The 16,943-nt window shown below is 46.1% G+C and overlaps 1 protein-coding gene across 1 annotated transcript in view; it reads left to right on the top strand.

Moving 5' to 3' along the window:
* DCSTAMP (dendrocyte expressed seven transmembrane protein) overlaps positions 1 to 16,943 on the top strand; it is a 356,578-nt gene that overhangs the window by 98,634 nt on the left and 241,001 nt on the right. The gene's annotated exons all lie outside the window — the stretch shown is intronic.

Below are 16,943 nucleotides of genomic sequence, written 5' to 3' on the forward strand. Positions count from 1 at the left end.
CATTCCGAAGCCTGATGTTAAGTCACGCCCATGAAGCGGCCACCGCCGGTCATAGGGGGTTTCACACAACACTGGAAATCTTAAGAGAGGTTGCATACTGGCCACACATGGGGCAGGACCTTGACCAATACTTGAAGGGGTGTCTTGTGTGTGCACAATTTCAGCCATCATCCCTCACGCACCGTGCACCCCTCCAAAATAGGAGGATGACACTGCCATGGTCAGATTTGCAAATCGACTTTGTAGGCCCTGTAATCCGCTCGTCTAGAGGAAACAAGTACATGTTGACCGTTACATGCTTTTTTACCAAGTGGGTGAAATGTCTCCCAGCCCCAAACTGCAAGGCAGAAACAGCAGCTGCCCTGATGATTAACCACATCTTTTCCCGTTTCGGTCTACCTCAAAGGATTGAGTCAGACAGGGGTAGCCACTTCACCAGTGAAGTAATGACAAAGATGTGGGAGATACTGGGGGTCAAAAGGAAGTTACATATTGCTTACCGGCCAGCTTCTTCTCGGGCAGTAGAGAGATATAACCGAACCATTGTGAGCATATTAAAGAAGTTTGTGGCAGATTCTGGGCCAAGTTGGGATATCCGATTACCTCTGGTCCTAATGGCCATCAGATCTACCCCGTCATCTGCAACCAAAATGTCACCATTCGAGTTGATGACTGGACGCAAGATGGTGCTTCCGCAGCATTTGCTCTACAGGACCCAAGAGCAGACACTAATAATGCCTCCACAACTCATGAGTATGTGGAGAATTTAAGGAAACACCTTCAACATGCTTTTGCCTATGCTCAGCGGAATCTAGAAAGATCAGCTGAGAGTATGAAGACCCACTATGACCTGAAAACTTCCAGAAAGGAATATCAGGTGGGGGACCGGGTCTATTTATACAATTTCCAAAGGAACCAGGCCAAACAGCGAAAATGTTTGCCTACATGGAAGGGAACGTTTGAAATTATAGACAAAATCTCCCTGTGGCCTACAAGATCCGCATCCCCAAAGGTGGTTTGGCAGAGGGGGAAGACAAGTGGGTCTACATTAACCAGTTGAAGTGTTGCCATCCCAGGCACACTCTGCAACAACTGGAGGAATCCTCTGGAATCCCAGGGGGTACTGTCTCAGATTAATTCAGTTCTAACTTAAAATTCCTACATATAGCCTATCAAATTCTGTGTTTCTCAAGTTTGTGTTCCTGTCGCTTAATTTAAAAAAATGTGCATGTTCATATCTGTTGAGTTCTAAAATATATATGCCACCCCACTATATCAATGGTGGGGGAGAAATGTCCATGAATAGGTATTGCCGCTTTTCCTTTGTCGTCCTAGGAGAAAGAAAACCTGGAGACTGGCCAAGGAGGATGATCCGGAGACCGGGAGCAGAGACCCAAGGGGCCTGAGGTACCGCCCAATATTCCCATCAGGACCGGTGAGGAGAACCGATCGATCAGTACCGGATGGAGGAAAGGATGCTGAACTGTGCCATTTGCAGAATTGGAAGATTATTATGCGGACATACCAGTGCGTGGGTCAAGACCTTTGTGCACCCGACTCCCCATCGACTCAAATTCAAAGTGCAGTCGCGTGGGGGGGTCCTTGTTGGGTGTCCTGACCCACGTATGAGCTATCATGCTGCAACATTTGGTGCTGTGTGCTTAGAAAATCCAAGATGGCCAAAAAGCCCACATGCGCCAGAATCCAGGAGAACCACGCAGTTTGTGCGCACACCAAAATGGCTGCCTAACTTGCCATCCACCAGTGCGAGCATGATGGGCCAGGGTGCCATGAGTGGAATGGGTGCCAAAGGTAAAACAGCAGCGCCTGTTAGCTCAAAAGCACTTTAAAATTACCTTTGGTTTCTCTGAATGCCAGCTCAAAATGCCTATTTTCAAACATTGCAACACATCCAAAAATCTCACTGAACACCAGCGGACATCTGGCAGAATGAAGTATGTGTGCATACTAAATCTGGGAAGTTGAAGAGCCCCAAAACAATGTTCATAACAAGACTGGCTGAGCTCTGTAGGTCTGCAGCAGCCTAACTGAAACTGGATTTAAAACTACCAAAAATCGAAAATGTTTAAATTAACTGAGTGACCTACTTTTGAGTGTCACATAGTTTGTAACTGTTAAAATGTAATAGTTTTGAACTTAGAATCAGCATTCTAGCTGCATATGTAAAAATTGTCTTGACTTAAATTGGGGAACAAAAAGTGACATTTTTCCTGAAACTTGGCTTAAGGAAACTGGAATTCTGCCAGACAGCTACCCCCGACAGGAGTGGGGGGTTTCGCCCAACAAATGCATTCCCAGGCCTGGCTGCATTCTGTTGCTCCTGCCAAAAGGAGGTCACACACTCTCTGATTGAATTACCAGGGGATTGCAAGAAACTAAAGAAAGGGCCCAGGCAGATGGTTTATTGGGGGGACCGTAAAATAGCTTCCTCTTGGCAGAAGCTGGGAGGGGCAGGGTCTCTGAGCTTGGCAGAAACTGGATAAACTGGTTTCTACTCCATGTGACCTGAAAAGACACACCCCTGTTGGCCAGAATATGATTCTAAGAAAGATGTATAACTCACAGTGCGGACTTGTCAAAATTATTTAAATGATACCATAATTCTTGTGATTTTTCTGTGCACGTTTTAAGACGCGTTGGGAATTTGTGTGATGTTCTGGGGCAAAACCCCGATATTTATTGACACCACATACTCTGTGTTTAAGCTAGCGACCTGGAAAGTTACTGAGATATGTGTGGGAGGAGGGTGTATATGTGTATAAATCTGGAGAAAAATCCGACGTTGCAAAACCCACTAAAAAGCACAAAATGTTGCCATTTCTGAATGCAAGCCCCCAGGAAGAGCAGAGTTTGAACAGAGTATACCTCATGTGATATGTGATGGGTGCATGTAATTTTAAACAAATGTGTACCTGTGCAAATATGTATTTGGGTCAAATATAGATTTGTGTGCAATTTGACAGGGGAGTATCCTTTCTGCAGACCATAAAACAGCATCACCATGACACACATTTCCTTCCCCCAATCAAAGCAGTGCGGAAAGCTTGACCAATGGGCAGTTGAGAGAGGGGCTGGCTAGTGATGCTGCACACACACCCACTTTCAAAAGACATAAAAAGAGCCACTGGAAGCTAGAGAGGAGATTCAAATCCAGTTGCTGCAACGCGCTCTGCCGGACCACACAACATCCAGAAGATACCAGATCCAACACTTAGAGTTTAAAACTCCAAAGAACTTGATTCAGAACTCAAAGCAAGGGCCTAAACCCACAAACTGAGAACTCTTCTCAGCAGGCCTCAGCATCCAGCAAACCTAACAGCGGTAGCAGCATCCAGGAGCCGTGCAGATCAGCGCTGTGTCCAGAGAAAGCTGTGCAGAAAGATCCAGGAGCTGTGCACAGACGCTGTACCCAGAGATCCAGGAGCCAGGCCAGGAGCAGTGTCAGAGCAGAGACCATACGCTGTGCGCAGAGACCGTCCGGGGCGAAACCAGAACCAAAGCCATCTTGACCCGATCCGTGAGACCTAGACCTTCCAAATACATTGTGAGTACAGCTAGGACGGTGTGAAACCGAAATCTCTTAGTTTCCAGTGATATAATTCAATCTATTTAATCTAAGTAGAACTGCCTCCTAACTGTCACTCGTCAATTCTTCAGCCGCATAGCTGTCACCTGTCATTTTTAAAAGCTGTCACCTGTCAATTTGAGTTACTTTAAATTCGAAAAACGACCTTTACAAAATCGTTCATATCTTTGGAACCGTTTGGGCTAGAAACTTGGTGTAACTTTCCTCCGAAAGCTTAGAATGTTAGCTTTTCAACGGGCCTAGAACCGACTTGCTACTCCTTATACTTTTGCCGTAATCGTGATTCACGCATTCGCGAATTTTGCCGCGATTCGCGATTTGGTTAAAAATCCAGCCACGTGTGAAAACAGCAGCTTCCTTGCTTTCCTTTGCCAAAAATTCGTTTAACCTGCTAGTTACTCCTAGAGCATTGTTAAAGGGAGCCTGAGCTCATCCCAAGTATCTTTCACTCACCCTAAACCTCCTAAAGGGAATTAAAACCATTTTCAGCATATTCCTCACTTCATTGTCACCATATTCAAAGCATTTTGCCTGTGTTTCAAAACTCCTATCTGTTGTATAAGCTGCTGGGGGGGAATTGAACTGAATTCTATTTGATTGCATTCCTAAGAACTGTGTGCTCTCATCTTCATCTCCTTACATTGCATAAAGGGGGGGTGAATTGTCCAAGAAAGTGATTACATTGTCTTTTGCTGAAATCCTATCAAGTTATTTTCTGTACTGCATTTTCATTCCACATTGAATCTATTTGAAACCATAAAAGTATTGTTGCTATTTTATCCATCCTATACCCACTCATCATTGATTATAAAGAAGTGTGCTAGTGCCAGACTATCCATTATTGATTACTACTCAGATTAAGTGTGATATTCAATTATTAATTCATTATAAAAGTGTGATATATATATATATATATATATTGTTTAATTTCTCAAATAAACCTTTTAAACTTGCAAAACAGAACTACTTCTTGGCTTAGTGGGGTCAGGGGGATTCCAAGAGAGGGGTGTTATATAGGGGTAGTCATCCAGAACTCATGAACTGGACATAAAGGTATATCAATAAGGGTTTCCATTCAGTATCCCAGACTAGGCATTGACTTAGCTGTAGTGTTGAATTGAATCCTCTTACATTGTGATATGCCATACATGTGCCCCACTGTGTGCTGGTAAGTGCCTGTGGCCAAGAAGTGGAGCACAGACACTACCTTCAGTAGGGCGTCGGATGGCGGTGCGTGATTCAGTCAGGCTGACAATGTCGTCATGTATCATATCCACAATGGTGGTGATGGTGTCCCGGTCCAGACGGTACCGGGTGTTGATCTGCTCAGGGGTTAGGTTGAATGGACTGGCTATGATGCGAGGGATTGGGGGCTGCCTGTGTGGTGGCACTGGCTGCACTGGTGGGGCATGCTGGCCCTGCCTCGCCCTCCTTCTCCTCCTGCATCTCCTCTGTGCTGCCAGTTGTTGTTGTTGTTGTTGTTGCAGCAGTTCCACAGCAATCATGTCCTCCAGCCCCAGCATTGCTAGTAGTATTGGAATCATTGTGGAGTGTGACTGGGTGTGGGAAGGGGTGGGGTGTGCTCCTTTTGTGCTGGCGAGGTCTGTATTGCCTCCACCTGTGCTGATTGTGGGCACCTGTGGCAGTTGGGAACACTGCACATGGCCGTTTACGAGTGGTCCACGATGCCGGAATTAGCTCCATGCCGGTAAGGTACTTTTCGGGCTTCAGTAGGGCGTTGTTTGCATGTCCGCCTGACTTGTGATGTTCCCCTGTTTGCGCCATGCCGGTATTGGCGGCATGGGTGGTCGTGTGCCCTCGCTCCTGGCGCTATTAACGGCACAGTTAATTACTGTGCCGCTAATAGCGGCTAATCATGTTCTAATCGGCCGGAGCGGTAAGCGATGCCGGTAATCCTTTACCGGCATCGTTGTTCACTTACCGCCCGGGTCGTAATGAGGCTCAATGTCATGAAACTACACACACACAATTGTTTGTAGTGCGAAAACTATTTTTGGCAAAATCCACCAGGGGATTAAACAATTGCTCAGTGAAACAATTTTTGGATATCAGAGAATTACCATAGCATTTGTTAAGGTAGATGCCCAATGGAACTCTGAAAAACTTGAAAAGGATGTAGATTGTGCAAAAAGCTTTATGGATGTCTGAATATCCATTGCCCTAATTACATGGCCTGCGGTAGCAGCCATGTAGTTATGGTTAAGTTGCTAAACCCATAGGAAGAGCACTTTTTGGGTGTCTTATAACTTCGCTCTCCCTGGACAAATCCTCACCAAACTTTTCAAAGAAAGTATATGGCCCACTCTGAATTTTGTTGCAAAGTTTGGTGAAGTTTGCTCCGGGGGGAGGGCAAAGTTATAGGGGGGGTCCCAAAATTTCTTTTTTCCCCATAGACTGAATGGAGAAAAGATTTTGGTCATGCGTAAAGCCCAAACTGCTGGATGGATTTTCACCAAATTTGCGGCACTAGCGCCGGCTTAGTCCCAAAAGCGTGCTTTTGTAAATTTGGTGAAAATCCGTCCAGTATTTTTTTTAAATGACCAAGAAGTGGGACCCAAAAAATGTGTGACATCTATGTCTGCTCCGCAGACACACTTCACTGTTCGCTCTGCGGACAGGACACCAATTGGATAATCGGCTTGCGTCATATCCGCGGACACATGACATGCTCGCTGATTGGTTGGGGGTAACGCGTGAGGTGCGTCACATTGTTTCGATGCACCCGCCATATTGGATTCGCGGACAGCGCAGCGTGGAAGTGAGCATAAATGCAATTTTGGGGAGTGTGTTGGTGTGTAGGAGTGCTTGGAGAGGGCGAGGGAGCAAGAGATGGGTCAAGTGCCATATTTGTTTAGGTGGGAGAAGGCCTTTATGTGTTCGTGGTGTCCGCGGTCACCGCGGTTGTCCGCGGACATACTATAAACTGGGCGCACTAGTAGCTATTTTACTTTAGTATGATGTTGGTTTTGGGTTGTTAGTAGAGCATTGGTTGTAATTATTTTTAGAATGTTAATTGAAGTAGATAGGTTTTGAGGTGGATGTGCTATGTTTTTGGGTTGTGGTTATTTGGTAGGTGTTTGCTTCTCATTTTGACTGTGGTATGTGGGCTGCGTAGGGGATATGTTTTAAAAAATGTGTGTACTGATTGGCTGTAGTGTAATGGTGTTTATAAGATAGTGAGTTGATGTGTGTTTGTTTGTGTGATGCTGGAAATGCATGCGAGGGACAGGGCCCCCCGTATCCTTGTCCTTTACTGCTTTTTATCGTATGTTCTGTCATGTTTTCCACGCAGGAGTTCATGTGAGACTCCTGGAGGTGCAGCTCTCTCTTTTGGTTTGGTGTACAGACCCATGGGATACCCTTATGGCACCCATGGGTGGGGAACAACCCTGTGCCCCTAGTGTATGTTTTTGGGCACCTGTGTGTGGCCCACAGAGCAGAGTACGGGCTGGTGGCAGCTCCGTGCTGAATTGACTGATGTCCTGAGCGTCATTTTGGGATGGCCAGGTCTTGTCAGTGAAATCGGTAGGTTCCTGATGGAGACAATATGGCCCCTGTGGCCTCTTGCCTTCCATCGTCTGTTACCTTGATCTTCCCGAAGTCCCGGGAAGCCCTGACTCTGTCCCTTCCCCCTGACTGGCTGTTGGGTGGAAGTTCCATATATGGTAGGGTGGAGAAGTGCTGACCAGACTGGCTGGAGCCTTCCCAACGACTGTATGTTGTGGGTACGCCTGTGGGTGGGACCTGGGTGAATGGAGTGTGTGACGAATATGCACTTCTTGTTGTGGATGTCTGGTATCTGGTGGTTGACACAATGACTGAGACAGCCCTGCCCGAAACTGATATGAATGCAGTGTGTAGTGTTGAATGGCGTGGTACTTGTCCGAATCCACATTCTGTGCAGTGAGTGTCTGGATGGAGAAGAATGGCCTGAATGCACTGTGTGCCAGATTGGCTGACTGACTGCTGAATGCCCTTCGTAGTGATTGGCTGCTGAAGTGTGACCTTGCAGAATGAATGGGGGATCAACAGTATATCTGGGGACCTCTCACTGCTAGGAATCATGTTCAGAAGTGTTCAGCTGAAGTCCAAACTACGAAGAGTAACTGGAGTGAAACTGAAGCTTACCCTTGAAGCCCTGCTGGAAGAGAAGAATTGCCGTTGCTCTTCTTCATCAATCTGAAAGCTGCTGTGTCTCCAAGGACTGACCCAGAGGGGACCAGGTAAGCCGCCCTCTTCAGAGCTACAAGGGACCATCGTGCACCAGCTGATCTTTGCCAAAGCTCCCTGGTAGACAGACCTACGACAGGCTGCCGACTGGAGACGGGGACTGCCACGGAATCCCAGAGAGAAGAGCCCGGACTGTTGTCCACCACGATCAATGACCGCCGTCGCCGACCGGAGCTGCTGTGCTCCCGTTGCCTAAGAACTTTCAATTAATGGACACGCTCATCTTCATCGCCATCCACCTTAACCCGCCGGAGAAGGCCAGGCCGTTGATGCGCCGAGGAGCATCCGCCAGTGGGTTTCTCGCCACTGAAAGACCACAGAGATGCCAACGACTCAACGCCCTTGCTGTGCCACAGTTCTTCAAATTCTTTGCTGTCCAGAACTATCGACACTGAGGTGCCCCGCATGCCTCTTCCTTGCAGGACGTTTATGCTTCCTCGTCAACGAGCACCGCTAGGAAAGAAGCTGCCACCTCACTGCCGTAGTTCACGCTGTTCTTCGCCGGACGTTCGACGACCCGTGACTCCTGCTTTAAAGGGAGGGCACTCAAGAAGGGCAGTCGATTTCCCGATGAGGAACGCTACAACGCCAGGTACTTTGGGGTTGCAGAACTATTGGAAAGTTTCGTGTGAACAATATATGGACTGGGCTTGTGATATATCGTTATTCCACAGGTTGCCCAGGTGGGGGGATCTCCACACAGAGCTGTGTCAAGGTAACAGGGCCAGTATTCTGCCAATTGCTCTCACCAACTGCTTTCCTCTTCTATCTATTGTTGGTTTCCTCTACAAACTGATTTGTGTGACATTTAACCGTACAGTTGATGCACTTTAAAGAGATCTAATAGTATTTGTGGTACCACTCAGAACTGTATATTTGCCATTATAGATAACTGAGTGCAAAGTGAGTTATCGTGGTATTGAACATAACCTTGAATATTAATTATATAAAGACTGTGTTTGAACTAATACAGTGTGCAGACATTCCTTTGTGGGTGCTTGGGGACTACACTGTATTTAAGAACCAGCCCGCATCACCTCCTGAGAAGCTAGGCCTTGATTGCTCGACCATGTACCAATAATAGAGAATCTTGGCTGGGGTCCTCTGTGCCTCTCCTCTATCAAATAGAGAGCAGAAGTACAGACCCTCCCTCCGGTCTTTACAGTTTGTTTGTTGGATTGTGTTCAGAATGTTGGTATTGAAGACTCTAGTCATTTTGGGTTGTATTTATTGGTAAAGTGTTTGTTTGCATGGCTGTGTTATGTTGCGGTGTTTGTGAGTCTAATTATTATATACTTACTGTTTCCTTTGTTGAGGCTGTATGTAGAGTTTTGGCCAGGCCATGCAGTCAAGATTGTAGGGTTTGGCAACAAGCACTGCAGCATAAGATACCCATGGAAGCAAACATTTTGGATTGTGGTCTACGGTCAGGTGTTTGCTTGAATGGGTGTGCTATGCTGTGGTGTTTGTGAGTCCAATCATTATATACTTTCTGTTTGACTTTTTGTGGTTGTTTGCAGTTTTTTCATGACATGGGTAATTGGAGCAGACATTCTTTTTCAATCTCTGTGATAAAAGAAAAGATCATATGTTAGTGTTGTTAGTTCATAATGAGTTATTGCATTGCATAGTAGACATTTCTGTATTTTGTCGACCCTCATAGTTAGTACTTTAGAAGTACTATATTTCAAACCAGTGTACTGTGCAATTTGCTCAGTTCCTGTGTTTGTATATTATCAAATCATTGTGTCTGTGGGAAAGAAATACCTTGGATTAAAAAAAAAACGTTCTATGTCGTGGTACAATATATTTCTTTCATTGTTTTCAGTAGGAGGAATTGAATAGGTGCATGGTTTTTAATTTGGAAGTGGTGGTAGCATTGTTGCAATTAGATAGCAGTTGGTGTATTCTATTTGTTTATGTCTTTTTCAATTTGAGTGGTATTCATCTATCTGTTGGCTTGTTGCAGATTTTTGGGGCAGTTAGATACCTGTTCGCGTATTCTAACTGTATATTTCTTGTTTGATTTTAGTGGTATTAATTTATCGGTTTGCTTGTTGCATAATCTTGGGGCAGTTAGATTTAGGTCATGCAATATTTCTTGCTAATATGCAGACCTCAATCAGGAAGTTGTTGTGAAGTCATGTAACAGATAAAATCTGCACAAAAAAAGTCTCTTTTCAGAGCCAACCTCAAAGGGGAAGTGGGGCACACTATTTAAATTTTCATTCCCCACTCCCAGATTTTATGATTTGTCCACGGACACCGTGGTTGTCCGCAGAAAGCGCGTATTACATACAGGGATTTTGAGGATGAGAGGCCTGCAAATGAGACTTAGCAGGGCAAGGGATTGGTCAATAAGGTTAACTGGGTGTGACGTGTAAGGAGAGGCTGGGCCTCATTCTGAGTAGGGCGGTAAGGATTAACAGTCACTGGTAACGAGACCGGTGCCATTAAACCCTTACCGCCCTACTATGAGTTCCCTTTGTGGGTCCTTCCTTAACGCCTGCTTTTAGCAGGCGTTAAGGATGGGACCCGCAAAGGGACCCGCCTGCTTTTAGCAGGCGTTAAGGCCGGGACCCGCGAAGGGACTCAGGGGTCAATAACGGTACCGTAATTTACGGTACCGTTTTTGCCGCCTTCCCCCTTCCCATTGAGCCCTATGGGGGCTCAAATGGGAATGGGGAATGGCCCTGGTGAATGGGGAATTACCGGTTCCTCCGATCTCGGAATGGACCGGTAATTACTCCATTCACCAGGCCGAAGTTTGGACGAGTTCGGAGGCAGCCATGCCGCAAATAGCGGCGTGGTTACCTCCGAACTCGGAATGAGGCCCACTTTGTCAGAAAATATTTTTCCTGAGAGGAGAGCAGATAGCTATGGCTGTGTCTTTCAGAAGGCAGATTGTCTGGATTTTGGAAGACTCGTGAATAAATTGGTTGGAGGTGCATTCAGATTGCTGTGGAGTGGCTGCACATCTTGGATTCCCTCATGTGGAAGTGCACTGGCATGGAGTGCGTGGAATGAAGTGGCTGGATTCGGTACCTCTTTGTGCTACTTTGGTGACACAGCACCATCCAGACATTATTATTATTCATTGTGGAGGGAACAGTTTAGGACATGTCTCTGGAATCTCTTTGCAATTTGCAATGAAAGAAGGACTTGAGAAAGTCATGGACATGTTTCCAAAGTCCCGAGTAATTCTTTCTCATATTACGCAGAGACAAATGTGGCTGTGTTCTTCTTCATTTGGTTCACAAATGGAGAAAGCGAGGCGCAACGTCAACAAGGCTGTTTGTGCCTTTTTGAGAGATGTTGGCATGTCCTCTTTTCACAATGAAAATATTATGTTTCGTAGTAAACACATTTTTCGCAGAGATGGAGTACATCTTACTTATGCTGGCAATCCGATTTTTCTGCGAAATATACAAAATGCATTGCGACCCTTTTTGGAATTACAGCAATCCATTTTGCAGATGGTGTTGACCATTTGAAGTTTTCGAACACAAGAAAAAACACCACAAACAGGCTCTTTTCAGAGCCACCACTTCCTACCAGAGAAAAGTGCAATGGTTCTGATACTAGCAGTATTGCAAAGATTTTAGAGGTCCGCGGACAGTCCACGGACTTCTAAAATTGCAGAGGGCTCTGCACTATTTATTTGCCCCTTCAATTTTTAAACTGTCGAAGGTGGCTCTGAAAAGAGCCTTTTTTGGGGGGATTTTTGGTGTTTTATATATTTTTTTGTTTTTTAAACATGACACACAAGGAAAGAAAAGGAAAGGAGGGTAAGGAAGGGACACCAACCATGGGGATAAGAAAGGGCAGGTGGAGAGAGGAAGGTGTAGGGTGGGCCTTATTCAGGTAGGTAGCAGTCTTTCTCATGCTCCCGGACTGCAGCCTCAAAAGCATTTCGAAGGTTCTCCCCCCTGCAGAGTACATACGCAATACTGTGATCCTCGAAAGGTAAGGGTCATCAGCATCACGTATGGCCTGCAAGGCAGATGGAGGGATGCGCTGCCCCACAGGAGTGCCTCTTGTGGTGGCAGGAGCGGAAACGGAGGATGCTGCAGGGGAACCCAACCTACTACGTTTTTCTCAAGGTACAACCTTACGAATAGCCCCACCATGGAACGACCTTAGGTGTCGCTTCATTGAGGTAGTACCGTAGCTGTACAAACCCGGTTTACCACAACTCAGTACCAACTGGCACTGAGTGCAGCGCACCTTGTTTTCATGAGCTTTCGGTACTTCATCAAGAGTAGCAAACAACCTCCACACCCAAGATTCAGGTGAGAACTAGTAGTAGGGACTTCCAATACCACATCCTCGTCATCCTCTTCATCACTCTCCTCAGCATCCTCATGCCTGTTCCCCTCTGCAGGCCCTTGGGGAGGTGGTGGTGGTGGAGCGGGTGGGGGTGGTGCTAAGGCAGAAGTAGCACCAGCAGGAGCAGCAGCAGCCATGTTTGCCATCTTCAATGGTGTCAGGAACCACCAGAATGTGAGCAGTCTGCACACAGGAAAGAGCAAGAGCAATCCAATGCAACAATGCAACAAGGAGCAGTCTCTGTCCTGGAAGCCCAAAAACAGAATAAGGGGTGTTGCCTTTTATAGGGGTGCTTGGGCGCGCTTCGCGGACACCCGCGCCATCCTCAAACACTTCGAACACCAAGAAAGGGCTCAAAGAGTTCCAAAAAGTATGTAGATCGCCAGGGACATTGTCTGGGACATGTGCAAGGGTGAACTTTCACTGGAAAATACCTTGGATTGTTCAAAAAATAATTTTTTAAATGTCCGGGGGCCCGGACTGTGTTCGCGAACAAGGACCCACACTTAACGTGGGTGTGGTCACATGATGACGTCGCTGACACATTCGCGAATGGGACGGCTGTCCGTAGGAGACCAAATGCGCGGGTAGGTCGTGCGCATGTGTGCGGGTGTTCTACGGAGAGTGTTCCTGTCCCCGAACTAATTAAAAGTGCAACACACGTGCGGCGGACAGTTGTGGACAGCTGCGATGTTCGCAGGAGCCAAGGGTGTGATATGCATGCGCGCGGGTGTTCTACGAACAGTGATGACATTTGTGATGTCATCTTTGATGTCCTGGGTGTTAGTCTTAGCAGTGCACGGTGGTGGCACAAGTTATAGCTGCTTAGCTTTCCATAACTGGCGAATTTCAGGGGGTTTTCGGTTTTACGTGTAATCATAACGTCCCTTTAACAATGTTTTTTTACTGAACTTCATAGGTTTTTAGTAGCGCAACTTGACCATAATGTCCCTTTAACAAAGTTTTTTTCACTGAATACGATATATGAGTAGTGCTAGGCATATTCTAAATCCATAATCCTTTGCAGGCCAAGTAAATGTTATTTCAATATTGCGATCCACTCCTAGAGTAATGTTAGCAATGCAAACGTAGGACAGACTGAACACGATATTGGCCCACTCAAAGTAGTCTGCTTACTTACAGTCACTATCCGATTTTTCGAGCTGACATTTGGGTTACAAAGTGTATGTGACACTTTTGTTAAGGTACCATGAAAACATTCTGGTGCTTGAATGTTATTCATATTAGAACAAACTTAAAACAAGTGGATGTAGGTACAAGTCTGGTGACCTTTTGCAGAGCCAAGGTAGGAAGATTTGAAGTTGCCAGGTAACAACTAGATGTGGCCGTGGGGCAAAATTTCGAGTAAAGTATAGGAGTCATGAGTGGGGAGGGAAAGTTACTTGATTAATGTGTGCAGGCCTATTTTTTCTGTTCATAGAGTCAGATGATTATATGTGTTTTATACTCTTGAGGGTATATTCTGTTTTTAGGGTGTTAAGGTTTTGAAGGTCCCGCTTCCATAGTAGGGTAGTATAAATAGGCTAGACCAGAATATCCAGATTGCTTAGTATAATTTAGCTTTATTTAAAGAGGAAGCAAATGTCATGTAACTGTTTTGGCTTATTCCTTATTAGTACTTGAGAACGTGGGAGTTGTGTTTGCGGGCTGCTAAAACTCATCTGAGCAGCACCCAGAAGGAAGCTGGGCAAGCACACATGTGTACAGCTTAGATGGAACATTGACTAGAGTGCAGGCAAGCAGAAGGCTGAATAGTGTGATACAGAGATGTTGAGTGACAAAGAGCCTAAATCGCGCCCAAGAGCACTGGATATGGATACCCCCTGCACCAGTTGGGGGCAAGATTGGGGACAGCAATATCACTGAAGCCTCTCAAGTATGACCTAACTGTGGGGCACATTGCCCTTTAAGCAGGTTCTAGCCAGGTTCCCATGACAGCTATTGTTTAAATGGACACATGTTTATGTTTGGTTGTAATTTCAGTGTATTGTTACACAGGAAGTTAACCTGTTTCTGCAGAATGGGAAAAGAGGGATGGCAGCAAACAGCCCTACTGGATGGGTTAAGCAGTGGTCCTGGATGAAAAGCCTCTCTCATATGTCCGGGTTAGGAAGCAGGACTGTGGTGGGTACTACAGCACTGGTCACAACTCATGCACCACGAGGACAAAACCAACAGTAGCATCCTTCATCCTGCCAGATTTGGGTGCTTGCATCGAGAGCTGTTACAGAAGAGTGGTTGGATGAGTTGCAAAACCTTGTTATTTGTATGGTGATGTTATTGGGAGGTTTAGATGTACCTGATATAATTGCTTTGAGCCCAAAATAGAGATCACCTCAGGGCAAAGTGTAAACTTGGTGTCACATCATTATTTCTAATTAGAACTCACGACTGTAGCCCATCGCCTATTAAACTCTTTGCTCTTGCATTTTGTCTTACATGCATTTTCTCCACAACTGGCCTCAGTAGAAAGCTTGATACGTAGTGGTCCCTCCCTGTCCTGGTGCAATGGCCAGAGCAAAATAACCTTGGGTGCAGTTGTGTAGTGTCTCAGGAACTAAACTGATGTAAAATATCTTTTAGGGAGGAACTTAACCGAAGCAATGTCTTTCAGAGGAAAATGCATTCTCAAAACAAATGTTACAAACATGCTCATAGTTGGGTCTCATCTTAGTCCTTCCTAGAGGTTCCCGGCCATTAGCTTTGCGTGTTTCCTTGGGGTTCACAAACCCATTAAATGTGTCCTGCGAGGCCAGGCTTAGGTTGGTGAATCTATTGGGTGTTCCATAAACAGGTAGAAAAGAATCCACATATGCTTCAGGATGATGGTGTCTAGCAAGTCCTCCAGGATGTCAAGTACTGACAGGAGTTGGTTTCCGAATGGTAGAGAGAAGCACAGAGGAGGGTCCCTCTGGGTTTAAACCAGATGGTTCTGCTGAATCTATCTATGACTTCCTCCCATGCTCTTGGTGTCAGTCCTCCCCTCCACCTCTATGAGCCTTCTGTAACATTTCTGCTGGGCACATGTTCCTCCACAACCTCTAATGTCTGCCTAAGGCCAATCAGACCTGCTGGAACCTCCCCAATCTGGTGATCTTGTGGGCTTCCTCCTGCCTCTTTGTGTAGTCCCTTAGAGTCTCCCTCGAGTCTCCCCTATTACCTTTGGGTGTCTTCTTACATTCTCCCTGACCGCTTCAACAGTCTCCCTCTCCCTGTCTCATCTCCAACTTCCTTTCCAAACTCACTTTGCCAATGTTCACAAACCTCCTTTCCTGCCTCTTTACACATACATTTGCCAGCATCCTTTTCCTGCCAATACCCTTTCACAATCGTCACTTCCATCTGACTCTCTCAGCCATCCTCACATTCTCGGCCAGGCACCTTCTTGCTCTCTTCATTCAATTCCACTGAACTACTGGCAGTCCCCTTCAGACTGCCACCAATCGCATTCTGATCATCTCTAAGTACTTCCAAGCTTTGCTCATCAAATTCTTCCTCTTGGTCAACATGATTCACTTTACTCAACCCTTCCTTACTGACCTAGAACTCTTCCACTAACTCTCCACCAAGACTCCTCTGCTGTATCTCCACCAAGAATCTCATCAGCCTTGTCAAGATCCCCTCAGATTCTTGATTCCTCCCAGCTGCCTTCAAGCTTCTTTTTAAGCTTAGTCAAGCACCACATCACTACTACAACTATCACCTCTTAGACTTGCCACATGTTCCGTACTAGAACGCCTGGTATCACTAGGCCTCCTTACTACTACCATCTCCTAGTCTTGCCACCTCCTCCTAATTAGTACCACCACCTCCAGTTGTAGCTATGCTTTTCTCCTTAACCCCTACTAGACTCCCCCTACTCCTCTGCTTCTCCAACCTCGTCCATGTACTCTCCATTTCCATCCACTCCTGCGCTCTCCAAATTGCTCCACTCTCCATCCAGCTCCGAATTCCAGCTTCTTCTTGCAACATCCAACCCCGAATGTGTAGCAACCTTTTTTGTGGTGCTGTTGCCCCCACTCCATTCGGAAGTGGATTTCGGTCAGTGGACTGCAACTGTGTAGTGGGAATGTAAAGGGCCCTTGATTGGCGAGCAATTCCATCCTCACTTGGGTACACTTGCGGTTAATTGGGCTTGCCTAAACCTATATCAGGTCTGTCAGTCATTTTAAATGTTATGTGTGAGTCAGGAGGGTCTGGGAGAGCCATGGATGGAAGGAATAAGACTTGTCTTGTTCCTTTGCAGGTCCTTTCAGTTTTGGAAGGGTTTAGGGTGTTCTGAACCCTTTTCTGTTGGCCAAGATGTTCTTGGGCATTTGGTGAGTGTGCAGGTTTAAGGATTCAGTGAAAGGGTCAATGGTTCTGAAGACCCAGATAGATCCTTGAACATCACAGACTTTACATGAATTTGGTTTCTGAACCCCTGGCAAACAACCTTATTACTCACTTTAAGGGCCCTGGTCTCACCCTTGGGTGTCCACAGTCATCATGCAAGGGGCATTAAAGCCCCCCTTTTCACCAAGAGGTCTGGCAGTGGTCCATTGACTGTCCCGTGCTAAACAATGGGGACCAAAATAAGGTGTCCAGGGGATCATCCCCATATCTCCCCCAGGTCCATCATCCATTAGCTCAGGAACGGCCCTCAGCCCCTTGATGCTCCCCCCTAGTCGTTACCCAAGTCTAGCAGGGGACTTTGTCACAATGGGAAGATTTCATGTAGTATTTGAAGATGGTT

Source organism: Ambystoma mexicanum, chromosome 5q (genome assembly GCF_040938575.1).
Source record: "Ambystoma mexicanum isolate Mex_15411 chromosome 5q, UKY_AmexF1_1, whole genome shotgun sequence".
Lineage (NCBI taxonomy): Eukaryota > Metazoa > Chordata > Amphibia > Caudata > Ambystomatidae > Ambystoma > Ambystoma mexicanum.